Genomic DNA, 27,739 nt, shown 5'->3' on the forward strand with positions numbered 1-27,739 from the left:
AAAAGTTGTCAATAGTAAAAACAATGCGATTTTCTCCAATATTGGTTTTGCTCAGGAAAATTGAGCAAAATAAGAAAAACTATATAAATGAGGTATCACCGCGTCCGTATTAATCTGTACAATAAATCTAAATCAATATTGAACCCGCTCGGTGAACTACGTAAAAAAAAAACTCGAAAAACTTCCCATAATATACAATTTTTCATCAAACACCATCACAAAAAATGTTCTAAAAAGTGATCAAAAAAAGTTACGGTACCTAATATGATACAACTGAAAAGAACAACTGTTTTCGCAAAAAATAAGCCCTCAACCAGATCTGACAACAGAAAAATACAGAAGTTATGGCCCTGAAAAGTTGTCAATAGTAAAAACAATGCGATTTTCTCCAATATTGGTTTTGCTCAGGAAAATTGAGCAAAATAAGAAAAACTATATAAATGAGGTATCACCGCAATCGTAGTGAACCAGAGAATAAAGATAAAATATTATTTTTACGTTACGGTGAGTGGGGGGGGGGGGGGGGGAATGCTCACAATCCAAAATAAAAATTGATGATTTTGTTTGTGTCCCCCTTGAAATAGTTAATAAAATCTCATGAATAAGCTTTAGACTCCCAAAATAAATTATTTATACATTGTATCTCATCCCATAAAAAATAAGCCCTCATATGATCGCATTACCAAAAAAAATAAAAATTTATAGGTCGTACAATGTGACAATACAAATCTGCTGTGGACGGCGCCTCCATTCATTCTATGCTCGGCCGTGCGCCCGTACAGCAGTTTACCACCACATATGGGGTATCAGTACACTCGGGAGGAATTGGGCATCAAGCGTTGCAGTGCGTTTCATCATTTAATTTATTCTGAAAATGTCAGTTTTGGCCTAAATGAATGTATTTCCAAAAAATTCCATAGTTTCTAAATCGCAGGTCCATATTTTTTAACCCATGTGAAACACTTAAAGGGTTAATGGACTTAATAGAAGTTGTTTTACATATGTTGAGGGGTGAACTTTCTATAGTGGGGTAATTTATGAGGTTTTACTATTATTTAGGCCTCTCAAAGTCACTTGAAAGCTGAGTTGTCCCTCAAAATGTGAGTTATGGCAATTTTCATGAAAATAAGAAAAATCGCACCTAAAGTTCTGCACCTCATAACATCCTAGAAAAATGACCGGAAGCATAAAATATCATCCCAACATAAAGCAGATATTCTGTAAATGTTAATTATCAAACTTTTTGGGTAGTTTTACTTCCTGTCTGGAAACCAGAACATTTCAAACTTGGAAAATGAAGAATTTTTACAAACTTTTGCCAAATTTTCACTTTTTTTCAGAACGAAACGCAAAACTTATCACTTAAATTTTATAACTAACATGAAGTATAATGTGTCACGAGAAAACATTCTCAAAATCACCAGGATATGTTAAAGCGTTCCGAAGTTATAACCAATTATCGTGAGACATGTCAGATTTGAAAAATCGAGTCTGGTCATTGAGCTGAAAACTAGTGTCGGTGATAAGGGGTTAAATCCCGCGCTCAGTCCAAATCAGTCTGTTAGTTCAATGGACCCCCCCCCCCTGATTTCTGTTGCATGAAAGTCGACGCAGCTACGCCAAAATCCGATCGCGTGTCACACAATCGCCTGCTAAATACCTGTTCTAGCGGCGCAAATCCAGAAAAAAGGTTGGGAAGTCTGACAAAAATGCGATCCACAGACCCTTAGTGAATAAGCCCCAATCTCTGTTAAAGGGGTTGGGCCAAGTTTGTATATCATCCTCTATCCACAGAGGATTAAAAGCTTATAGGTGAGGGTCCGACTCCAGTGATCACAAGAACGGACCCCCAGATATCCAGAGAAAGGGTTTCTTGTAACTAATAGCAGCAGTGTCAGTATCTCCTGCACTTCCATTTACTGTGTATGTTAGCGCCGGAGATACCCCAGTGCTGTCCTCTGCAATTTCCCACTCTCAAACTATTGAGCAGTGCAGTAGTACGCATGTATGTCCAGTTGCTCCACCCATTAGTGAGAACTGGACTCCTGTTCTCCGGATCGCTAGTCGTCCTGTTCCCATGAGTGGGGGAGGTCCCAGCAGCAGCCCATCACAGCAGTTTTTTTCACAGCTGAATTTCTGCCAGATTAGACTTCAGATTATAACATGGAGGATTCTGCACTATTTAAGTCGTGTGCTGTGATATGCACAGGAATGTGACAGTATACATTCGATAACTACAAAGATATGCAACAATACGTTGATAATGTTCACTGAGTAGTGACAGCATTGTGATGTCACAGTCAAGGAATAATGAAAATATTATTTTATGATAGAGAGATAATAATCCCTGGTAATCTCTGCAACTAAAGTATAAGCAACAGTAATACTGGTGAAGCTAAGAGCTGAGGAGTGAGCAGCAAGTTATGTGTTGATTTGCATCCAAACCAAAGTCTAACCCCTGGGACTAAACAGAGGATTGTGTCAGGATGATTTGTATTTTTGGTGTATAAGACAAAAACCATCAGAGGAGACACATAATACTGGAGACCCTTCAGAGCAGACTAATTATATTGGAGTATTGGATACCTCTCAGAGCAAACCTATAATACAGGAGGCCCTGCAGAGCAGACTAATTGGGGCAGATTTGCTTACCCGGCCCATTCGCGATCCAGCGGCGCGTTCTCTGAACAGGATTCGGGTCCGGACGGGATTTATGAAGGTAGTTCCTCCGCCGTCCACCAGGTGGCGCTGCGCTGAAAATCATCTGAACGCGCCGGAATACACCGAGCTGGACCAGGTGAAGGTAAGACACATTTTCGGTTATTAAATGCGGCGGTTTTTCCGAATACGTCAGGTTTTCGTTCGGCCACGCCCCCCGATTTCCGTCGCGTGCATGCCAGCGCCGATGCGCCACAATCCGATCGCGTGCGCCAAAATCCCGGGGCAATTCAGGTACAATCGGCGCAAATGACCCCCATTATATTGGAGTATTGGATACCTCTCAGAGCAGACCTATAATACTGGAGACCCCTCAGAGCAGACCTATAATACAGGAGGCCCTGCAGAGCAAACCTATAATATTGGAGACCCCTCAGAGCAGACCTATAATACAGGAGGCCCTGCAGAGCAAACCTATAATATTGGAGACCCCACAGAGCAGACCAACAACACAGGAGACCCCTCTCCCCCCCAAAAGCAGGCACTTATACAGGAGACCTCTCTTCAGTATGCTATCTGTGATTTCCCTTTATTGTCTGCGACATCTACTGAGGCCTAGCCTTTCTTCATTGGATGAAGGCAGCCTGGGCCCAGAATAGCAGAGTGGCTGGCTTATGTGGCCTTGGGCACGCTATGGTCATGGTGCTTGGTATTGGGACCAGAGGACGGGCCTAGAGTCTGGCAGGTCTCCAGCAGGTGGTGTGTGCAAGAATAATGGAGGGAGAGGCTGATGAAGGAGGTTTCTCCCTGGGGCAACCCCTGTGGTATATAAGGGAGTCCCTAGGTGAAGAAGGATGGGGAGCTCAAGATGGTGAAGCAGCCTGATCCAGAGATCACACGGAGACACGTTGTGCAAATCAACTCACGGTTCTTTATTCAGACTCGAACAGCAAGCAAAAGCCTAACATCAGCAGCAGCAGGCTGGAAAACTGGAAGACTGGTAGGGTTGCTCACAGCCTGATAGTAACTTCAGGCTGGTCTGGTAGATGGAGCTGAGTCCACACAGTGGACCTCTGCTCTAGGGCTTAGTCTTCTGACTGGCTACAGGTGTCAGGCAATGGCCTGAGACACCTCTGCTTCCTGGTAGTGTGTCTGGATGGCAGCTCTGCAGGATCTGCACACTGGACATGCTTCTCACTCTGCTGAATAAGATCCAAGTAGTGATGTGTTGTTTGCGAACAAGCCGGCTCTAAGTGATGGTTCTTTTAAGTGAATGACAGGAGCCAGCTCCCTGCAGTGAGCCCATGGCTCACTTAACCCCGCCCCCTAATCGGCTCACCATGCCCCCTTTAACCTGATACAATCGGGTCAAAAGTGGTGTGGAATGGGGCGACTAACTGTCCTAAGGCTCCCTATAATACATGTAATAGGGAGCCGTTCAGGAGCCAGAAGAGCCATTTTTTCTTAGTGAGCAGAGCCAGCTCATTAAGAAGAGCCATAATTCCCATGACTAGATCCAAGACTGACTATGTGCTTCCATCAAGAAGGGTTTTTTATACTTCCCTAGTGAGGTTGCAGCACTCTCCAACCAGCTTCCAGTTTGCTTTACAATGAGAACCATCATTTCATTTGGTACAGATGCAGCCTTTTCTTGTGGCCTGGAAACATCTGAGGCCCAGAATACCGGAGTGGCTGGCTAGTGCAGCCTTGGGCACGCTGATGTCACGGTGCTTGGTATGGGGACCAGAGGGCTGTCCTATAGCTTGGCAGGTCTCCAGCAGGACGTGTGTACAAGAAGTATGGAGGGAGAGGCTGATGTACTGGTTTCTCTTTGGGGCACACCCTGAGGTGTCTGTAGGATGGATCCCTAGGTGATGGATGGGAAGCTTGTGATGGTAAGAACCCTGATCCAGTGATTAGACAGAGGCAACGTTGTGCAAATCAACTTACAGTTCTTTATTGATCAGCAGGAAACGGCCTAAAAGTAGCAGCAGATTCAGCAAGCTGGTGGGAGATAGTCCGCAGGAACTTCAGGCTGGGCTGGTAGAGATGAAGCTGAGTCTGGGTGATGGACCTCCGCTCCGGGGCTTAAGTCTCCTGACTTGCTCTAAGGTACCTCTTCTTCCTGGGTCTGGATGGCTGCTCAGCAGGAGCTGCACACTGGACCTGTCTACTGACTAGAATCCAAGACCATGTACTCCCACCCACCAGGGGTTTATATACTGCCTTGGTCGGGTGGTAGCACTCTCCAATCAGCTTCCAGCTTGCTTTACAATATCACAAGAAATATCATTGGACAATAACATTTGGCATTGTTAACTCTTGCCTTACCTAGGAGTGGCTACAGCTGCAATTACTAAGTTCTCCAGTACATAGAGACCTCCTAGAGAGGTGATCAGTCTCCCTAACAGCTCCTGACATGGAGAGGGCGCTATTCGCAGCTACTACCTTGCCAATGCTTTGGCAAGGGTGTTGCACAGACAACTGATGTCAACTTTTGCCCTCTCAGGCAGTGGTCCAGCTAAAATTACAAAGTTTACCAGGGCAGTAGCTTCTGGATGATTTGCGCAGGATCACCATATAGATGCTATTCGCAACAACTACCCACCCTATGCATTGGCAGGGGTGTTGCAGTCTATTTGTCCATTTTCACGTCTGAAAAAATGGAAGCTATACAGACGTGAAAAACTGGATGAGGATTCATTACTGCCACAGAATGGACTGAAGTGTTATTTTGCGAATGCTCAATGGATACGGCTGTGTGAATGAGGCCTTAATAGCCTCATTGGCCTGAAAAACATTTGGTCCCAAAGCGACTCCATTCCTCACATTACTTCCGATATCGCAGGGCAATAAGTGGCCACAGTATGGAGGTCTCACAGGAACAACAGGTTAGACGTGTATGAGCCTCTTCCGTAATGGCAAACACTTTCTACATGAGCGAGTGACCGTAGGCGTTAGCACTGTCTCCCGCATCTAGGACCTAACTCTGGTTATACAGCCGGACCTCCTCCTGTGCACACAGCGTGCGGCACTGACGCGTTATAATACTACACTACATTATTACACGCTGGGCTCCGCCACCGCTTGGGGGCGTGTCCTCCGTGACGTGACCTCATTGCTCAACGCGCTTGGTGTGGTAAGTGCCCGGAGTCACGTGGTGCGCTTTGAGTGACAGCTCGGAGACAGGAGGGGAGACAGCGGCGGCAGCAGGCAGGGTGCGGAGGCAGAGCCAGAGCCACACAACGAGCAGCAGCCGCCCGGTGCGGTCCGTGTCCCCTCTCCACAGCCTCCCGTGCTTCTTCTCTGGGGCGGAGAGCACTTACCGGGGAGGGAGCACTTCCCTGCAGATGTCTGCAAAGTTTGTTGTGCAAACCCGGAGCGCCCTGTCCAGAGAGGGAGCCGCTCTGCCAAGTGCTCTGTGTAAGTACTTTGTTCTGATCCGTGCACTTTATAACCCGGGCGATGACACCCGCTCCGGGGCTTTGTCTGCTGCCAGACAGGGATGTGTCTGCGATCAGAGTGCGGTTTGTCTTGCGTCTTGTGTGGAGGAAGTTGCGCTGGTCAGCAATGATGTCCTGGAATTCAGCGCTTCCTCACATCGCTCTATTGTTAGATACTATGTATTCTATGACTTCTATTACGTTGTGTCACTACTGATTGTAATGTCTAGAATGAAGTATAACACGGTGATACATTCTTTAGTGATGAGACATTTGTTACAAGTCCTGTAGTAATAAGAGTATTGTTGTATGATGCTATTGGAACACAAAATTCAGCTTCATTGGCAAGGGATTGTCGGACTGTATTCACATTGTTCCATTGATTTGAGGATCATTGAAGAGATCCTTGTGCTGCCTGGGGAAAGCATCCTATTCAGATGAAAGGAAGTGATGGCAATAAATCTTCCACATGTGAATAGATCTTATATCTGCTACTGCTATTCCTCATCACCCCCTAAGTGCAGGCTAGTCTGACTTGTTCTGTGATAGTAGGGAAAGGAATAGACTGTGGTGCTAGCTAATCTCTGCCAAGAATAAAGGATCAGGCATGTTAAAATCCAACATGCCTGATTATTTGATATCCACAGCTTCTAGGGTGGAAAGGTGAGACATTTCAAGCACAGCTTGTCCCAATAAATGAGATTCAGAAGGGATTTGGCTCCACCGTTCATTATGTTATACTGATCGGTCATGTGTATATAAACACCCAGATCAGCTGTTTGGGTGCTGACTCCCTTGGGTGCTGGTTGCAATGCAGTGGACTGAGCTGGAAGGAGAAGGCTTGTTGTATAGTGTCCATCTTTGGGAACTGCAGTGTAAATCCTGCTCATCACTTGATCCTTATTTTATAAATGTGTAAACTGCCGGACAACCCTGTTGGGGTTTGTGACGGAAACTTTGGGGTGTTCTCTTACAAATGTTTTAAGAAAGCAATAGTGTGGTAATGCTGGAATAGAGGAAATGCAGAAGGGAGGCATCATGTGGATCTTTCCCATCGAAAAAGACTAGTACTACAAGCAATGCATTATAGTTGGTGGACCAGGTGCAGAATTTGCACTGGAGCCCAGCCCACCTCTGGTACTAATACACATGGAGTAAAAGTAACATAAATCTTAGAAGATGTTGTTACAGTAAAAGAGGTTAAACAAGTGTATTGGAAGTGTTCTCGGTAAACAGGCAGTCCCCAGGTTACGGACAAGATAGGGTCCATAGGTTTGTTCTTAAGTTGAATTTGTATGTAAGTCGAAACTGTATATTTCATTATTGTAGATTCAATTCTGTGCAATCGGAGTTTCAAAATTTTTTGCTGTAATGGGATCAAAGATTATCAATAAAACTTCATTACAGACGCCTTACAGCTGATTATTGCAATCTGGGACTAAAGTAAAGCTTTCAGAGAGCTTCACCAGAGGTCACAGTGGGAAGAGGGGTCCGTCTTTAACAAGGGGTCGTCTGTAAGACGGGTGTCCTTAAGTAGGGGACCGCCTGTAATTGGGTTTTATGCTTCGAATTAAACATTTGCAGTGGAACTACAGACCGTATAGTGGCGTTTTACACTAGACACCCTGTTCTGTTTGTAGTTTATTGGCCATCCAGGCTTACTGTGGGTTGAGCTCCTATTAACGCTAAGGTTGCATGCACAAGTTGTGCTTGGAAACCTAATTTCAGCACTTTGGGGAGGAGTTACTCCCAAACGTAGATGCGTTTACACCAAAATTCTTTCTTTTGGGAACCATCAACACATATTTTGCCTTGTTAACAAAACATATTACTTTCCTGAACGTAAATGTCTAGGTTTAGACGCATTTGCATTCTGGACTAACTCCTTCATAATTGAAGTGCAACATATTTATGCAGCCTCAGGCTACAATATTATTACAGCGGGAAACTCGCATGCCAACATATCCCTTATAATAATTCTTTATATAGCGCACACAGATTCCGCAGCGCTGCACAGAGTTTGCCAAATCAGTCCCTGTCCCCAATGGGGCTCACAATCTTATCAACCTACCAGTATGTTTTGGAGTGTGGGAAGAAACCGGAGGCCTGGCGGAAACACTTTCACAGTATGCCCCATTGCTTTATAATTTGTAGCATTATAAATGTCATTTTCCCATTAAAACTACTTTTAAGAAATCCAAAACTTGAATTTTGCATATGGTTATGTTTTGTTTCAAGTTGAGTTCCTCTTGATGTGAAGGGTATCCTGAGTCTATAGAACTGAAATCTCATTCTGAATGTAAAGAAAGAGTTAAAAGAAAAGGCCTGAATTCAATAGCTGTATATCGGATCGCGCTGTACCAAGCAGCAATTACAAAGTACAATTTTACTCTTTGAATGGAAGCCAAGACTTGGTCGAAAAAAGGTGGGGGCCCATTCTGGCCGGGCGTCCAGCTTTATGACTGAAATTAATTTCTTAACACAGACGTAGGATGGCGAGGAGGTCACACCACATGGCCCCATTATTGACTGGTTGCTTGCATCCGGATGTTTTCCAGGGAAGAATGAGCCTCTTGGGGTTATGGAGTTTATTTCACCAGCATTTGGGGGTTTGGAAACAATGGGACGTGCAGCAGCTGACTGGACCTTTGTATTAGTTTTTGTCCTTTCTAGCCCATCAGCCTCAGGAGCCAGATCCTGTTTGAGGTGATTATTCTGAATGAGCAATGGAACTGGTTTAGCAGAGTCGTCCCAGTTACACCCACACAGATGTGCAAGCGATGGAAGCTGTGTACCATCTAAATCTAGGGATTGTGCAAGCGCTCGGGTTACACATGGTAAATAGTGTAAGCCAGCAAATCACGTGTCTCAATCCAGCGAGGAATAAATAGTTCCATGTCTGCTTTAGTCATGCGTTCAGTCATTTCACTGTATAGACTATATGTGCCCAGATAACGTGAGGTAGCAGGCGCGGACATATATTATAAACGCTGCTATATCATGTATCCTGGAAGGTACCTCCTTTTGGCTTGTAGAATGGAGCCACATATGAAACAGTGTTCATAGACTCTAACAGGTGCAGAGCAAATAGAATAAGGGAATAAATGGTCCTTAAAGGGGTTTTCCCATGAAAGAAAATTCCCAAATTTTAATCCTCTAGTGATGTCAACACAATAAAGATCACTTTACCCTTTACTTTACAATTTTACCCAGTTGTATTTCTGGTTTAGCTCCTATCACTCCCTAGACTGGTCAGTATAAAATTCCAGGGTGTGTGCAGGGACTCTCTAAGCAGACACATTATGATCCATCTAGTTCTGCGAGCTGTCCATGTGGCTAAATTATCAAATTATTGAAGGAATAACGATGTTCACATACATAAATTCAAGAGGTCGGAACAATAGAGTGTAGAGTGAATATATAACACCTCAATGTTTGTGGACACAATCCATGAGAGGCAGAGAGACCCAAAGAGGGCTCGGTTATTGTGTAATCAGATATTTGAGTATGCGAACAATCATGTAGTAAAAACATTAGATTTACATGAACATATGTAACCAATTAAATGACCATATGGCCTCCATGCTGAACTCTATAGTAAGTAGGTACAATATGAGAACATGATTAAGAGTAAAAGAGAAGGTGAAGAGATGAAAAGAAAGAGGAGCTAAGAGGGGGTGGGGGGAGGGGAGAAATATGGAGGGTTGCAAAAATTTAGGAGATGGGAGGAAAACACCAAGGTGAGGTAAGGCACATTTTAACAGGGGGACTCGTGGAGTCAGGTCAGGGTACAAGGTTTATATACACTTTCCTTTACTTTCTGAACATTGTACTAGTATCTGACGCAAAAAGAGATGATACCTATTGCACACAATGACAGTCAGCGCTGCTACATCTTTGCTATTCAACAACACACTAGAAATGCTGTGCCTCTCCAGATAGAGAACTTATCTGTCTGTAGCTTGTAGTTTTCTTCACGGTGCTGCCAGGAGGAACTCCAATTCTGTGTATCAGTGTGCATCAGTGAGTGAGCTCTGTGCTGACTGCAGGGGGCAGAGAGAAAGAAACTCAGCAGCACAGCTGTCACACAGAAATCCAAGATGGCGTCCCCTACCCTAATGCTGCATTCACACAGCCGTATGGGGGATGTATGTACAGCTGACGTATATATGTCGGATATATGTCCTCCATAGAGGGCGACGGGTGCACAGCGCCCTCCTCTCTCCACAGCTACGACATGTGTCCGTCGTGCTACGGTATGTGTAGCCGAAGTCAGAAGTTACATAGTTTTGTCTAGGGGCAACTGAAATTGTGTACACCAGGACTGATTGAGACAGGTTGGACTTGGATCCGTATTTTTAACGAAAGTGAATTAGAGGATGTGTTATTCTGTTATCCTGAGAGCATATAAGTAACTTGTCTACGTGGGAATACCCCTTTAAAGTGAGCCCTCATTGCCAGAAAACATATCTTTTAATGTGCGCTTACTCTAGTTTTTTGGCTCACGTCCCAATGTATTTCTGTGGGCTCTGATTCTGGATGACATATGGGTGACGCTTGGACAGTGACTCAAGATACACTGATCCCAAAAACAGAGATCTGTGGTTTGCAAGGAAAAAGTTTCCGTACGGGTAGCCTTATGTTGTTGGTCTGTGTTGTATGAATGGGGGCACATTTATTTTTTGTTTTACTTGGCTTTTTCTACTATTTGAAACTTTCTAGAGACACTTTTGTGACTTTTTTTTTTGCGCCTCCTACATGCCCGTATGTGCCCCCTCTGACAAGATCTGCTCTTCTTTAAGGTACCCATGCCCTTGTCTTTAAGAAAAAAGGCTTTAAAAATTATGCAAATGAACCTGAGGGGTTTCAGACTCCATTGACACCTATGGAGTCCATCAGGCTTATTTGCATATTTTAAAGCTTTTTTTAATTTAATTTTTTTTAAACCAGGGCATGGCAAGCTTACAGAGGAGCAGATCTTATCAGAGGGGGCCACACATCAGCATGAAAGTGTGCTTGGTGTACAATCCTTGATCTTGGTGGTAGATGGCCTTTAAACCTTATTTATTTTAGTATTGTGTGCAGAATTCAGAATGCTAATCTGCTTATCGTGTGTGTATATAGCTACAGTCCACTGTTATGTGGTTGGTAAATTTACAGTTAAATATGTACTGATATATTAGCACATAGTCATATATTCTGTATGTGTAGCTATAAGTAACATTTTTACTTTGACAATGGCCAATCCTGCTTGTGCACAGTATTTTCATTAAAATGAGGTGATCCTATGTGTCTCCTAGGAGACTCTGCCTGTAGGCTTGTGGATGCATCAGTGTGAAGTCCATAAATGTGATTAAATATCCTAATCTTCCTTTTTTATCAGGCTCGCACGCTTGAGCTTTGAATAGCAAATTTATTTGGTGATTAAGTAAATATTCCTTGTGGTGTTTTAGAAAAAAGAAACAATTTTCTTTTCCTGGAACACAAATTGGACATAGTTTCAATGTGTATGATTTTGATGGTGTCATACATAATCTTAAACGGGTTTGGTAAAAGGGGACACCCACTGTGGACAGAGACATCTGCTCCAAGCTCTATGCAATGTTTAGTAAACAGATAAATGTAGGTGCCAACATCTGATCAATACTGGGACTGTGTTTCCGTCTACTTAAAGGGGTTATCTGGGTTTAAAAATCTTTTTATGGCCGGGCTGGGGAAGGATAGTTAAACATAATAAACATGGACTTACCTCCTCCAGCGCCGCCGATGTCCCGCGCCGCGGTCACTTCGATCCGTGCCCCTGTAAACAAACAGGGGCACGGAAGCCGCGCACAGGGAGCTTCCGGTCCGCGTTGTGGACGGCTCCTCCCATCCGTCCCTATCTCTCAGCGTTGTAAGCGCTGGGAGATGGTGCGCATGGGAGCATCCGGCCGGCCGGAAGCTCCCTGTGCGTCGGTGTAATGAAACCGGCGCACGGAGAAGACGGGCCGCGGCGCGGGACATCGGCAGCACCGGAGGAGGTAAGTACATGTTTATTATGTTTAAATAGCCCTCCCCAGCCCGGCCATAAAAAAATGTTTAAACCCGGATAACCCCTTTAATCCAGTGATTAGGCTGGGCCTAAAAAGATGAAGTCTCATTTGTGCCATGGGACCGCTGCGGTCACGGTCTCCCATGCTCGTTACCTAGTCCAGGAGAAGGCACTGTTTTTCAATATCTCACGGTCCATTACTCCAAAATGATCTTTATAAAACTATGCTAATGAGCCTGAGGTGCTCCGGCTGACGTCACTGGAGCGCCTCTTGGCTCCACAAGTTGTAATTTATTCACACAAACACCCACCACTAATACCTGGGAATATTAACCCTTTGTTTGACACTCCATCTTTGTTGAGCACGCCAATTCCCGTGATGTCATCGGAGAAGGGCGTTCGGTTGCCATGACAGCCTCCGATCTTTGTATGGCTTCTGCAGATTTGTCACAATGTGCCTTTGGCAAATAGTAGTGCAGTATATGGTATAAACAATTAGACCATATAGGGTTAAAGTACCCTAGAGCAGTGATGGCGAACCTTTAAGAGAGCAAGTGCCCAAAATGCAAACCAGACCCACTTATTTATTGCAAAGTGCCAACTCGGCAATTCTAGCATTAAATTATTAAAATCTTCTTGCTCCGTGCTATACCACAGGTTTCAACGGTCCGGAGGACACCAATATCGTTGACAGGCAGTGGGAAAATTCAGATTACCATTGGAGCTTCGCTGAACATGAAAAATTGTGGGGCCAAGAGCAGGATCCTCAATGGCTCCAATGATAATCTGACCATGTCCACACCTTATCTTCCTGCAGTCTCAGATAAACCCAGATGATTCACATCCTGGGCTACCTGGACCTGCAGGAGGATCCCTCAAGTCCTGTCTGGTGAATTCTGTGGTGGTGCAACAGCCCTAGTGCCCACTGAGAGGGCTCAAAGTGTAATAAATAAATTAAAAATCAAATCCCACCCCTTTCCTTAGAACAGATATAAAACTAAATAAACAGTAAAAATCACAAATATGTTGGGTATTGCCGCGTCCCAAAATGCCTGATGCATCAAATGTAATGGAAAATATTGCCCAAATGTCTGAAACTCCACTTTTACATCACATAAAAAATCTCTATATACCACTGTATTCAGCCTGTGCCACAGTGAAACAGTTAAGCTCTTGGTTACATAAAAGCCTCCCATTGACAGCCAGTGAGCCCATAATCTATTGCAGTGATGGCTAACCTATGGCACTGGTGCCAGAGGTGGCACTCGGAGCCCTTTCTGTGGGCACTCAGGCCATCCCCAGAGATGACTCCAGGTATCTTCCTGCAGTCCCACACAGCCCAGGACTTGCTGTGCACAGAGATATTTTGAAGTGACAGCTGTAACTGGGACTATTTTCTGCTTTATTGGTGTCCTCAGGGGCTGGTATCAATGAAAACTGTGACAGAGAAGGGAGTATAAATCACAAATTACATTTCTGTGTTGGCACTTTGCGATAAATAAGCGGGTCTATGTTGTAGTTTGGGCAACCGGTCACTAAAAGGTTTGCCATCACTGATCTATTGGATAGACTGTGTCCTGTCTCTCTATGGCTGATGGAGTGTGGAGTTTAAATCCCAGGCTGAGCAAAAAATGATTTACCGTTATTGCATAATTCAGAGTCTTGTGTCTGGGGAAGCCCTGGGAGAAGTAGAGACTCCATATATGGACGGATGGTATATCTCCCTGATGACGTTGTCCCTGTGCTCCCGCTAACTCAACATATCTCTCAAAAGGATTCCCTGCCGGACTATAGACATTTTTCACTATTGAAAGGGGAATAAGGGGCATCAAGGGCATCTATAAAGGCCTATAGGGAGTGTATAATAGCCTTAGTCCACAGTAGCCCCTGCAGCAAATTAGCATATTATAAAAGCACATTTTTGGGGACAAAGGAGGCCATAGCGGAACATAAACACTTTATGGATCACATTGCCGTTGGGAATCCACTACTTGATCTACTTGAGTAAGTAGATTCTAGATTTCCTTTAACATCTACCTTGTCAAAGGTTTATTTATGCTTTAAATATGTGACCCATTTTTTGGACTTTTGTTTGAACGCTATCCTTGTGGCTAAACCTAAAAATCCCAGGAGAAAAATATCTAAAATCCATTAAAATGATCTTTCTTTGAAGGAGAATATTTTTCAATGTTTCACTAATTGTAAGAAATGGAGCTTGTGTTTATGTTTTAATTTTTTTTTTTTTTTCTAATACTCCTGGACTTCTCTTCAGTATATTTTGCATGAAAGTAGGTCAAATACATAAATTAAGAAGCGGATTGTGGTATTAGTACATATTATGGATTTATATGCCTCATGTCTTTCTGTATGTCATATTAAAATCTGACAGATGTTCATACGGTTCAGTTTTATACACACAAATACATATATTGCTATATATACTCTATATACATATATAGGTTTAGACAAAAGTCAAAGGACGCCGTTCTTTTCAGTAAGGTAAAATAACAACTAAATACCTTATATACTCGAGTATAAGCCTAGTTTTTCTGCACAAAATTTGTGCTCAAAAACCCTAACTCGGCTTATACTCGAGTCAACTAAAAACATAAAGACAAAACTCACCTTTCTGACATCACCCATAGGTCCTCTTCTGTCTGAGACAGTCTGAGACAGAAGAGGACCTATGGGGGACGTTGGAAAGATGAGTACAGTGTTATTTTTTTTCCTTCTACAGGGGCTGGGTAGGCTGTATGCTACAGGGGTTGGGTAGGATGTATGCTACAGGGGCTGGCAGACTATATACTGGGAGGCTGTAACCAATGCATTTCCCACCCTCGGCTTATACTCGAGTCAATAGGTTTTCCCAGTTTTTTGTGTTGAAATTAGGGGTCTCGGCTTATACTCGGGTCGGCTTATACTCGAGTATATACGGTACCTTACATCTTCTTATATCCCAATGTGAATGCGGTCATGAAGCATATCAAGTTTGATAGGGAAACTAATAATCCAGCACTTGCCTTGCATTCTGTAATTGAAAAGCCTATGTCTATTCTTTACTGGTGTATATATGCATATAATCCAAAACGAGTCATGGTCAACCATGACTTAGACCGCGATATATATTTTTGAAACATGCCATTTTTTGTAAGCTTGGTGAGAGTCTTTTGGATGTACCGTATATTTTTACATTTAGAAAATAGCCGAAGCCTTCTTAATAAGACAACATACGGGGGATGCTATATTTTTAGTCTCCCTGTTAAGTTTGGCTTCTCTCATGCCTGGGATGAATCCGCTGCATACAGCAAGAAACCATACTAGGGAATGTTGGTTAGACAGTGTTATTTCTCACTATTTTAGCATATCGGATTTGCAATATCTCCTATACTTTAAAAGTTACCAACACAGAAAACTGTCACAACAACCAGGAATGTTCCCTGTGATGTACAACTATTTGATGTGTTATTGCCGAGCATATTGGCGAGCGGCACGGTGGCAGAGTGGGTAGCACTTCTGCCTTGCAGCGCTGGGGTCTTGGGTTCTGCCTGCTCCCAGGTCAACATCTGCAAAGAATTTGTATGTTCTCTCAGAGTTTGCATGGGTTTCCTCCGGGTACTCTGGCTTCCTCCCACACTCCAAAACATACTGGTAGGTTGATTAGATTGTGAGCCCCATTGGGGACAGGGACTGATTTGGTAAGCTCTGTGCAGCGCTGCATAATCTGTGTGCGCTATATAAATAAAGGATTCTGATTATTATTATTTAGAAGGCATTGGATCCCGTGGCTATGAATCCGATGTTTGGAGAATGTCTATGTTGGTAACTTTAGGCATTGGAGATAACATTTGGTTCTATACATTCGCACATTATACAGCAGGGCAAAAATGACTGCACACTTTTACAAGTTCTCACCGTTTCAGTTTCATCATCACAGGCAGCAATAGAAAGCAACCATAATGGTTAGAGCTCAGCAGACAGTTGTGTGTGTCTTTCCGTTATTGTATATTGCATTCATGCTGAAAAGAAAACTAAAAAAATATCATTGTGCATTGGTCTGATAAAATTTGTGTGAGGAGCTGAGCTAAGGATGGTTTTCCCTTATTTTCTAGCCACTCATCATTTCTACCACAAGGTTTATTTATCGAGCAGTCACATCTCTCTGTGAAATATCGCACATTGCCTTTCTCCTCTCTTGAGCACATTAATCAAGTACCATAGCTCCGCTATCATCCGTGGACACGGGGAGAAGCGATGATATCTAACGGAATATCACCAGAGCATTCACACATTCATTGAAGTTTAGTGTTTTATGTCTGTCTTCTTTTTACTGTAACTGTGGGCCAAAGCTGAAAATGTACTGTTTTTTCACCACCAAAATCCACCCCAAACCTTGGATAACATATTTGTGTAAAGGAAAAACTGCATAAAAATGGCAATAGCACAAATCTACCACCTTGTTGTCAACGGCAAAGAAATTGCTATCTTTGGTGACTCCATGGTTCTTGAAGCTTGCACGTACAAGTGTACAGTTCGGCATAATATGTGTTTTTCTGCTATGTAGGTGGTGTACATGATATATTTTGGCCGGCTCTGTGAATAAGCCCCTCTGCGGCCGCATCGCAGAGAGCCGGCAGCGATTGCCCAATATATGCGTTGCTGCCGGCTATTCTTGCAGGTCCCCGCTGACAGGGGCGTGGTAGGGTGTGTCGACCGGCCCCCTCATGAATACGGCCGACTGCTGCTTACAAGATACGGGGATCCGACCTCTTATTTGGTAAGAGGTCGGATCTTTTTAAACAAACTTTGGCAACATAAATTTTTTAATAAATGTCATAAATAGAAAGCTGCTGGGGAGAGGATTATGGGGGCATATTTGATGGGGGTCTTTTTTTGGGGGGTTGACAGGTCCTCTTTAAGGTTTATTTCATGGGCCGATTATTAGGCCATCAGCTTTTTTCCATTACTTGGCTATCTATGCATGACCAGGTTTTACATTGGGATTAAGAGTTTTGTAAGGAAAGTTTTTTCCCTGTGATCTATTGGCGGTTTAGTAAAATGCAGTTTATGCAGCTATTTCACAACAACACCACAATATGAACCTGGAAAGTTAGGGCTGTTTCACATGGCGTAGTTCAGTGTGAAAAGCGATGGACTGTCTGCTGAACTTCTAAACTGGGGTTTGGGCCAGCAAATTTTTCTTTTCTGTTCTGTGTATACGGACGTATTTTGGCCGTAAATACGGGACGAATTGCAACAGTATGGCATCATATTGCACCGTATCCATGTAAAATACGGTGGGCTGGCAAGTGATGGATGGCTGGCTGACAGAATGCACCTTCCACTCCCACAGCACTTATTTAGCCCGTATTTTATATGTTCCCATTGACTTCTTTGGGCCGAATAGAATGGAAATAGGCCATGCTCTATATTTTTATACGGCTTGCTTACGGTACAGTACGGCACAGTGGACAATGTGGCCATGTACATGGATGGCCGCATTGCCCATTGCAATGCATGGGGCCGTATATAGGGCCATATATACCGCCGTTTCTATATGGTTGTGTGCATGGGGCCTTGGGCTGTTAACTTAGCTTTGTACAATGAGCAAAGGCTACAGATCCACTACTTCTTAATCCGCTCTTAACTTTAGAGTTCTAATACTTGATACAATCAAAATCCATTCTTTTGGAAACCAATGGACGACGGCTGCTGCAGACAATGATGAGTGACCATTGCTCCTTTAAGGGGTTTCCTCCCGGAGTAAACCTGTAAAATGATTGCATTTGTCGGTATATTTAAGAATCCTGTACAATGTTTTCTGGAATAGTAGCTGTTCCCCTTATATGGTATTGTCCAATATCTGTATTGAAGAACTTAGTATGGGGTAATTACTGTGTTACAATGTATTTAATAGCTTGACCTTTCTTTTTTTAAGGATAACTAATGCATTTATGACTGCAAGGCAAATGAGATCACCCAAAGCTCAAGGGTTTAGGATAAGAGCAGAATGCTTGAAGCATGTCGTGTTCAGGACTTCAGGTACTGGCCCACAGTGCAAAGTTATACAAACACATTTATTCCTCTGTTGTAGCAGAAAGTAATTTTAAATGCAGGCAAAGACCTCTGATCTCCATATTGTAAAAGCACATTTCTATTCCAAATGTATTCAAAAGGACAGAAAATCTGTCATCTGTTTATAGAGGGGAGGAGAAAATGGGAACAGATCCCAGCAGTCGGGAGAGGAATGGCTCATACTATCTCACTAATGATGCCCACTTAGGCCGCTTAGTCATCAGCCAGTTTGTTCCTACAAAGTGGCTCCATGTGTCTGCTGGATTTACCAGTCCAAAATTCCTTCATCTGCTGTGCTTTTGCGAGAATTGGAGAACAAAGGGACAACAAAGAGGACGGAGCCTCGCGTGATTTCGTCAGGGTAGTTGTGTCAGGTATGTATTGAAAGGTGCTCACCTGATGTGCACTTGTACAAGTGCAATAAGAAAATCAAACGGGGGATGATATCCACCCTTTTTGCGGGTCTCCGGTAATGGTTACTCCAGCAGCTCCCACTTGCTCCAATGCCCGGTATCCAGAGGATACCGTAATTGTGTGTATATGTGGAAGAAGCAAAAGGTTTTGGAGCTATGGGCGGGTGCGCTAATAACCAAGTTTGGAGATGAAAGATTCTAAGTACTGTATATACTCGTGTGTAAGCCGAGTTTTTCAGCACAATATGTGCTGAAAAACGTCCCCTCGGCTTATAGACGAGTAAATACAGCAGTCAGTCAATACAAAATTACTTAAAAAAAAAATAAACTTATATACTCGCCCTCCGGTGGCCCCGATGTGCAGCGCTGCTCCCCCGATGTCCGCGCGGCTCGTCTTCAGGCTTCTGTGCCCGTCTTCTTTCTTCTGCTCGGCGCCGCCATTGTTTATCTCCCGGGCGGCGCCGAGGGAGATAAATATTTTTATTTTGTATCATGTATTTCTATTTATTTTTATTTTATTTTTTATCATTTATTCTAGTTATGGTCTTACGAAGGGATTTTATCCCGAAACGCGTTAGAATTGGACTCTCTTACTGCTGTAATAAAAATACACAAAATTACTCTCACTCTCAGCCTGTAACTACTTATAATCTTTCATCTCCAAACTTGGTTATTAGCGCACCCGCACATAGCTCCAAAACCTTTTGCTTCTTCCATATGTACTTTTCCTTTTGTCTGGTTAAATGAAGAATGCCGTGATGGAAACCCAGTGAAGCGTATTATTGGTGGTACATCCTCATTTTAAGACCATGAAGAAGAATGAAAATGTTAAGTTTAAAGTGCACCTATAAAGTTTATAAAGTTTTTCTTAAAGCTGAAACGGCAGAAAACTACATTTTTTTTCCAATCGACATTCATTAACTTATTGCATCGGTTTCTCTGCTAATCCTCTGCTATCATCCTGGCTCAGTCCTCTCCATCTTCATCCTGGCATTCGGGTTGCTAAGAAGTATCCGTAAAGTGAAAGAGGAGGGAGCAGGAGATGCAACCCTAGTCCTGTAGATGTTACAGATGTGTTTTTTTTCATTTTTGATGGTTAATTCATTGATGTACACGGATGCCTTTCTTGAAAGCAATATCACGTGATGGCACCTAGATTAGATATTATTCCAGGGATTTACGCTGACTTTTTTTTTTTGGAAGAAATATTTTCTACATTACGGTCCAAACAGCATTACCATTGTTTTGGGGGTGGAGTTGTTCCCTCTACTGTTGGAACAAAACTTTAGTCTAAGGCCCCTTCTCCACTGGCGTTTTTTCACGCGCGAGTTCTGCGCGTGCATTTGACGCTCAGAACTCGCATTGCACTCTGTCCCATTGTATTCAATGGGTCTTTCTCCATTAGCGTGGTTTTGAACGCGCGTGCTTGCGTTCGTTTGCACGCGCGTCAAAATCGCAGCATGCTCTATTTTTGCGAGTCACGCGCAATTTTCACGCCCCATTCAAGTCTATGGAGATGCATCAAGAACGCATTGCACTCGCAATCATTGCAAGTGCAATGCGAGTGCAATGCGTTTTAAACGTAAGGGTTGCTAGGTGACCAGAATAACATTATTTCCCCTGCTCGCGAACGATCATTTAATTAATAAAACACAGTGAAGAACAGTGAAGAACAGTGAAGAATAGAATAAAAACAGTGAACACAGTGAACACAGTGAACACAGTGACCACAGGATCATTTAAGATAAAAACACAGTGCAGAACACAGTGCAGAATAGATTACAGATGTTCGGCACATCTGCTTACTTGTCGGGAGATACGCGCGGAACGGCGCGAACAAAATAGCATGTGAAGAACAATATATATGTGTGAAGAACACATTGCAGATGTATTTAAACATCTGCAATGTGTTCTTCACACACATATATATTGTTCTTCACATGCTATTTTGTTCGCGGCGTTCCGCGCGTATCTCCCAACAAGTAAGCAGATGTGCCGAACATCTGTAATCTATTCTGCACTGTGTTCTGCACTGTGTTTTTATCTTAAATGATCCTGTGTTCACTGTGTTCACTGTGTACAATGATTTTATTCTATTCTTCACTGTTCTTCACATCTGCTAAATTGTCGGGAGATAATATACGCGCGGAACAGTGAAGAATAGATCGCAGATGTTTGCAAATTATCAGAAGACATTATTTTTCAATTAAATAACACATTTTAATCCCAAACCATGGTCCCTTTGAAAACTGCTCGAGTCTCCCATTGAAACGCGCGTCAAAAATGCGCCGAAAACGCAAAAACAACGCTAACAACACGCGCGTGAAAAACGCAAAAACGCAAATTACTCCAAGGAAAAATGGAACAAAAACGCAGCCAAAACGTCAGTTTTTCACGCATTGCACCCTGACGTGAAACGCAACGCTAGTGTGCAAGAGGCCTTAGTCAGTCTTGATGGACCTGCATCCACTTTGATAATACCTAAGCGGAAATACATTGGATTCCGTCTGGATCAGTTTCTATGAAGGTAGTGTGTTCAGAAAGTTCATTATATGCCGTTCCCTCATAAACCAAGCATGTGTTAGTAGATCAGCATATAAATGAGTTGGCTTCTAAATAATGAAACTCTATGTATGTTGCAAATTTCTTGTTATGTAAATGATTCTATTTTGCTTACCACTGTGGAGCCTCTGTGTTTTAACAAAGAGTTAATACAGCCAGTAAGGAAGTGATAATTAAGCCACCAATGTTCTCATCTTCAATAAATAAATGCCCTGTATGCTTCAGCGACTCATTATTAGCAAAATTAGTAATCGAATAATTAAAACAACGCTCCGTGTGTTTTTCCTCTATTCCCGGCCAGCAAAGCTTGCAGTGCGTTCTGCTGCGAGACATCTTGATCCGCTCCTCGCAGTGACAGCCGCACAGTTTTTTCCTTGGAATGTTTTATGCATCCATCCTGCTTGTAGCAGCTTTGTGTAACATATATTTATGTGAGGTTTTGTGTTGTGGTAACAGGTGGGATTGTGTTCTTGAAAAAATACTGACAGGTTCCACCACAACAGATGCGTATAAAATTATGTATAATATGTTGTTTTTACTATTTCCTAGTATTTTGGGTTGTGTTTTTTTGGTATGGCGTCAATGCTGTGTTATTAGTTGGAGGTTGATTCGGCGCAGATCAGCTCTATTGTTGAGTTGTTTTTTTTTGGTGGCTGTATCTTTTGGCAGAATGTGTGGCTCCTTCCGTTGTAGGACAGTTGTCTGTTCTTTGTGCAATGCTGTAAATCTATAAACCCTCCATTGGAGAGTTTTATGTTTGTTTTTTCCTTTGTAACACTCAATACAGTAATTAAACGTATAAGTCTCACGGGAAGCCGAGTCCATGTTCTCCAGCGGCAGATAGAAGGAATGTTCCCCAGAGGTGTCTGGAACGGTATCAGTTCTAGCTGGATATCGGCGAATCCAGCTCTGTAATTCTTCACTTTTCTCGGGGGTAGAAATTTATCTTCCAAAAATGTCTTACCACTTCTGTTTTCTTTCATGGCTGTTATACCTTAAAGGGAACCTGTCACTAGGGACCTCATTTTTCACTAAAGACAGGTTGCAGAAGCTTATTACACCTGCAATGCAAATCTGCCTTTCTGCCTTTTCTATGCATTTGCATTACAATATAATTGTGCGTTATAACTTACTCTTGCTCCATGACGAAATCCTGGGATAGTTACAGGGGCTGGACTTTGGTTTGGATGCATTTCAAAAAACATGTGGCTTGTCTGTGTTACCCACTCCTCAGAGCTTGGCCCCCACCTTTGTGCTCCTGTACAGCTCCACCTCCTGCTCCTTCTCAGAGGTCACAGCCTGGTCAGCCTAACATCAGTGGGGGAGCAATAGAAAGAAAGCCACCGCTCACTCACATAAGCTGCATCCTCAATATAGACGAGGTCCTATTCCTCCTTAGCTCTCGGTGCACGGAAAGGCAGTCCTGCCGGTTGACTGAATGATGCACAATGAAACGAAGGTATTCCAGCACTCAGAATCTTCTTTAAAAAAATATTTGAATTTTTATTTTGTAAATATTAAAATTGCAAGGTCACATCCTGGCATATCATCCAAAAAAGAAAAGATCTACGCGTTTCGGACTAGTGTGCTTGCGTCCTTATTCATGATCTAAAAAATCATTGTGATCCTCCATCTTAAAAAAGAGGAGGAGGAAAAAGACCAGGTGAATTGGCTTGTAATCAGTTAACCCTTACATAACGGCAGCAGAGATACATTCCATGACAAAACATGCTAGTTCATCAAAGTATACAGGTAAACATTCGGACATAATTTACTTTGTGTACAAACCTGCTATTAATGCAACCACATGAAAAAATATATGCTAAAATGAACTAAATACATTTGAATATATGTTAATATATACTATGTTAACATATGTTAACATGCATGTTAACACATACTGTTAACGTCACATGGACGGAAGATTATTTTATGATATTCAGCGCTCATCATGTTGTTTATAACATAGATATTCCAACACTATTCGAAAAACACCATAACCTCTTTATTGTATAGACCCAGCGTTATATTTATGTACGCTATTAGACTATGTACCTATTCATGACTGCATGGGTCAATGGCCGATGCGTTATGGCACCAAGTTAGAGCAAAAGACTCCAGTAATAAACCCCATTGCATGTGTTTTGGGAATTCTCAATATAGATATAACGTATCTGTTTTGTTATTTAAACCTGTCGGCATTCGGGTATTTAATGTTAAAATCCAAAACATCTCGCGGTTGCGCAGTTTGTGTGTTCTGTTCCCTCCTCTGATTGGGATAGTAACCCTCTCTATGCCGGTAACTTCCAAAGAGGAAAAATCTCCTTTGTGTGTATAATAAAAATGTCTGGAGAGACTGGAAATGTTTTTGTCTGTAAATTTGGAACAAACTGCGCAACCGCGAGATGTTTTGGATTTTAACATTAAATACCCGAATGCCGACAGGTTTAAATAACAAAACAGATACGTTATATCTATATTGAGAATTCCCAAAACACATGCAATGGGGTTTATTACTGGAGTCTTTTGCTCTAACTTGGTACCATAACGCATCGGCCATTGACCCATGCAGTCATGAATAGGTACATAGTCTAATAGCGTACATAAATATAACGCTGGGTCTATACAATAAAGAGGTTATGGTGTTTTTCGAATAGTGTTGGAATATCTATGTTATAAACAACATGATGAGCGCTGAATATCATAAAATAATCTTCCGTCCATGTGACGTTAACAGTATGTGTTAACATGCATGTTAACATATGTTAACATAGTATATATTAACATATATTCAAATGTATTTAGTTCATTTTAGCATATATTTTTTCATGTGGTTGCATTAATAGCAGGTTTGTACACAAAGTAAATTATGTCCGAATGTTTACCTGTATACTTTGATGAACTAGCATGTTTTGTCATGGAATGTATCTCTGCTGCCGTTATGTAAGGGTTAACTGATTACAAGCCAATTCACCTGGTCTTTTTCCTCCTCCTCTTTTTTAAGATGGAGGATCACAATGATTTTTTAGATCATGAATAAGGACGCAAGCACACTAGTCCGAAACGCGTAGATCTTTTCTTTTTTGGATGATATGCCAGGATGTGACCTTGCAATTTTAATATTTACAAAATAAAAATTCAAATATTTTTTTAAAGAAGATTCTGAGTGCTGGAATACCTTCGTTTCATTGTGCATCAGTGGGGGAGGCCTGCATTTGTTTTTTGAAATGCATCCAAGCCAAAGTCCAGCCCCTGTGACTACCCCAGGATTTTGTCAGGATGCAAGAGTAAGTTATAACTCACAATTATATTGTAATACAAATACTTAGAAAAGGCAGAGAGGCATGTTTGCACTGCAGGTGTCATGGGCTTTTAGAATCTGTGTTTAGTGAAAAATGAGGTCCCTGGTGACAGGTTCCCTTTAAATCTAAAGCAAAGATTTTTCCAAGATTAGATAGAATCTCGCTTAGCATTTTATTTCCACAGAAATAGACCCAGTCTTGTCCATGGGTTGTATTAGGTACCACTATATCTTCTAATTTGCTATAATAATCGCTCTGCACTAACAATAACTTGCTTTCTGTTTGTGTGTGTATACAGCTCAGAAGCAATCCGTGTTTCCTTGGTTACAAACTGCAGACAAACATTTTGTTATGTTTTATGTTGTAACTGTGTTTTTCCTGATTCCCCCCCCCCCCCCCCCCCCCCCATGTTCATAATCTCCAGATCAGACTACACAGGGCTTGTTTGTAGTCTGCAGCCATGGAGACATTTGGCCAAACCGTTGATGAGTTTAGAAATATGTCAGTCCTGAGATTCTTGAATTTCTTTAATTTGGGAAAGATTTCTATGTGTCGTCATAACTAAATACGTAATAACCTTTACAAGAAATGTACATCTGTGAAGGTTTTTATTAAAGGGAACCTGTCACCAGGAGACCCATTTTTAGCACTCCCCCAGTCCCCACAGAGCATAGTACATACACTGCCAAAGTGTTTTTGTATAAAAAAATTGGTTTTACAGAAAAAAATATATGTTATATTGTACCTTTCATTAGCATCTGCTGTGTGACTAGGCAGTTGCCTTTTGGGAGGGGCTGAAAGGAGCAGTCCCCCCCCCCCCACCCTTGGGAAACATGTGACCTTTTCAAATATACGAATAACTCCCAACACTCGGGATTGGCTGTAGAGGAGCAGGGGGCGTCGCTAAGCCAAGTGATGGGTGTTTTCATATGTTTGAAAAGGTCACATGGAGAATCAATTTCCCAAAGGTGGGGGGGACTGCTCCTTTCCAGCCCCTCCCATTTGGCAACTGCCTAGTCACATAGCAGATGCTAATGAAAGGTACAATATAGCATATCTTTTTTTCTGTAAAACCAATTTTTAATACAAAAACACTTTGGCAGTGTGTGTACTATGCTCTGTGGGGACTGGGGGAGTGCTAAAAATGGGTCTCCTGGTGACAGGTTCCCTTTAAAGTCTGTCATTTTATTTAAATAAATAATGGAAAATGCTGAATAGGGACGGGGTTAAAAAAAAAATAAAGGCAAATACCCTACTTTGGATTTTACATCTTTCTGTTTTCAGGCCTTACACAGAGCTGGTAGTTTCTGGGCTTCATCCAATGACTAGCCTCCTCGGATAAACCTGGAGGCTACTCATGGATGTACCTTCTGTAGAGACAATGAGGCCACTCATTGGACGAAGCGGTTCTCATGACCCCAGTTGATGCAAGGCCTAAAACCGGAAGTACTGGAGTGACAAATAAACTAGGAGCAGGATAAGGATGGGTTCTTTCGTTACAAAGGCTGCCTTGGAGTTTTCCGTATCAATGGGAAATCCCTCCAAGCTGTCTTTATATCCTCTAATCTCTCTGTCCAGTACAGATTTTGGATGGACACGCTTTCTGAAAAATCTTATAATCCAGAACCTTTTTGTTCCACCGATACTTGAATAAAGGATTTACATCCCGCCTTGGAACACTCTTCTGCTACTGGAAAATTTTGGTGTTGTGGAATATCCTACATATTTATTCATAGCAGCGGTGTGGAAAGTATTGAATGTTACATTTTTTTTTATTCTGTAAATACTTTCCAATGGTTTTTGAGGACAGGCTTGGAGCCGGGTCAGTCGGTTAGTGATGTAGAACATGCCTTGGAAAGTTTTTAGCTTTGCTGACAAGACTGGAAAATGTTATTTAAAGCAGTTCTCTTCCTCATTTAGTGGTGAGATCTATTCTCATTTATTGTAGCTTAAAAAAGCTGCTGTCTTACAGAACTCTAACCTCTCAGTATTTTACTGGTTATTTCTGTTCATTGGACCGTTTTCCTGCCATGTCTTTGACATTGGAATATAGGTTCACATTTACTGAAATTATGAGACCATGAAGCCATTGCATGTGCCAGTTGTATTGCGTTGGTGCATGTCATACAATGAATTTGGTGTATTTTGGATTAATGCACTTTTGTCAGAATTCTTTTATTGATCATATTTGGGATTATTCAGTTTAGAAAAAATATGTCTCTCCAAAGTGTCTCTCCAAAGATCTTTTTATACCTAGACCTTTGAACAGGACAAGGGGGCATCCTGTATACCTAGAGGAGATTCTACCATCACCATAGACAAGGGGCATCTTCTACGCCTAGAGGAGAGGTTCTACCATCACCATAGACGGGGGGCATCCTCTACACCTAGAGGGGAAGTGGTTCTACCATCACCATGGACAGGGGGCATGCTCCTCACCTAGAGGGGAAGTGGTTCTACCATCACCATGGACAAGGGGCATCCTCTACACCTAGAGGAGATTCTACCATCACCATAGACAGGGGGCATCCTCTACACCTAGAGGAGAGGTGGTTCTACCATCACCATAGACAGGAGACATCCTCTACGCCTAGAGGAGAGGTGGTTCTACCATCACCATAGACAGGGGACATCCTCTATACCTAGAGGAGAGGTTCTACCATCACCATAGACAGGGGGAATCCTCTACACCTAGAGGAGAGGCGGTTCTACCATCACCATAGACAGGGGGCATCCTCTACACCTAGAGGAGAGGTGTTTCTACCATCACCATAGACGGGGCATCCTCCACACCTAAAGGAGAGGCGATTCTACCATCACCATAGACAGGGATTCTTTACTGTAAGAGCAGTGAGACTATGGAACTCTCTGCCACAAGATGTTGTAATGGCTGATGATTTGAACCTGTTCAAGAGGGGCCTGGATGACTTTCTTGAGAGCAATAATATCAAATTATATTTGAATAGAACTTTTTATTAGTAGTTTCTATTGATCCAGGGAGTTATTCTGACCACCATATTAGGGGTCGGGAAGGAATTTTTCACTGCTTTGGGCCAATTGGCATAAGGCTTGCAGGGTTTTTGCCTTCTTCTGGATCAACACAATATAATGTATAGGTTGGAATTGATGGACTGATGTCATTTTCTAACCTCTTTTACAATGATATTAGAAGCCTCACATAAGCATTTTCTTTCTTTAGCTGGGACCCTTCCAATCTGATATTGATGACCTTCCTTTAAGGAACATTCACCAATTATT

At 42.5% G+C, this 27,739-nt stretch overlaps 1 protein-coding gene across 5 annotated transcripts in view; it reads left to right on the top strand.

Annotated features, from left to right (window-relative positions):
- Positions 1-5,792: 5,792 nt before the first annotated feature.
- HYCC1 (hyccin PI4KA lipid kinase complex subunit 1) overlaps positions 5,793-27,739 on the top strand; it is an 82,132-nt gene continuing 60,185 nt past the window's right edge. Inside the window, exon 1 of one of the 5 annotated variants that reach the window (XM_072153789.1) lies at positions 5,793-6,081. The gene's annotated coding sequence lies outside the window, so the exon portion shown is untranslated. The remainder of the gene's footprint in view (positions 6,082-27,739) is intronic. The other 4 variants (XM_072153790.1, XM_072153787.1, XM_072153791.1 and 1 more) reach the window with 4 other exon arrangements.

Source organism: Engystomops pustulosus, chromosome 5 (genome assembly GCF_040894005.1).
Source record: "Engystomops pustulosus chromosome 5, aEngPut4.maternal, whole genome shotgun sequence".
In the NCBI taxonomy this organism is placed as follows: Eukaryota; Metazoa; Chordata; class Amphibia; order Anura; family Leptodactylidae; genus Engystomops; species Engystomops pustulosus.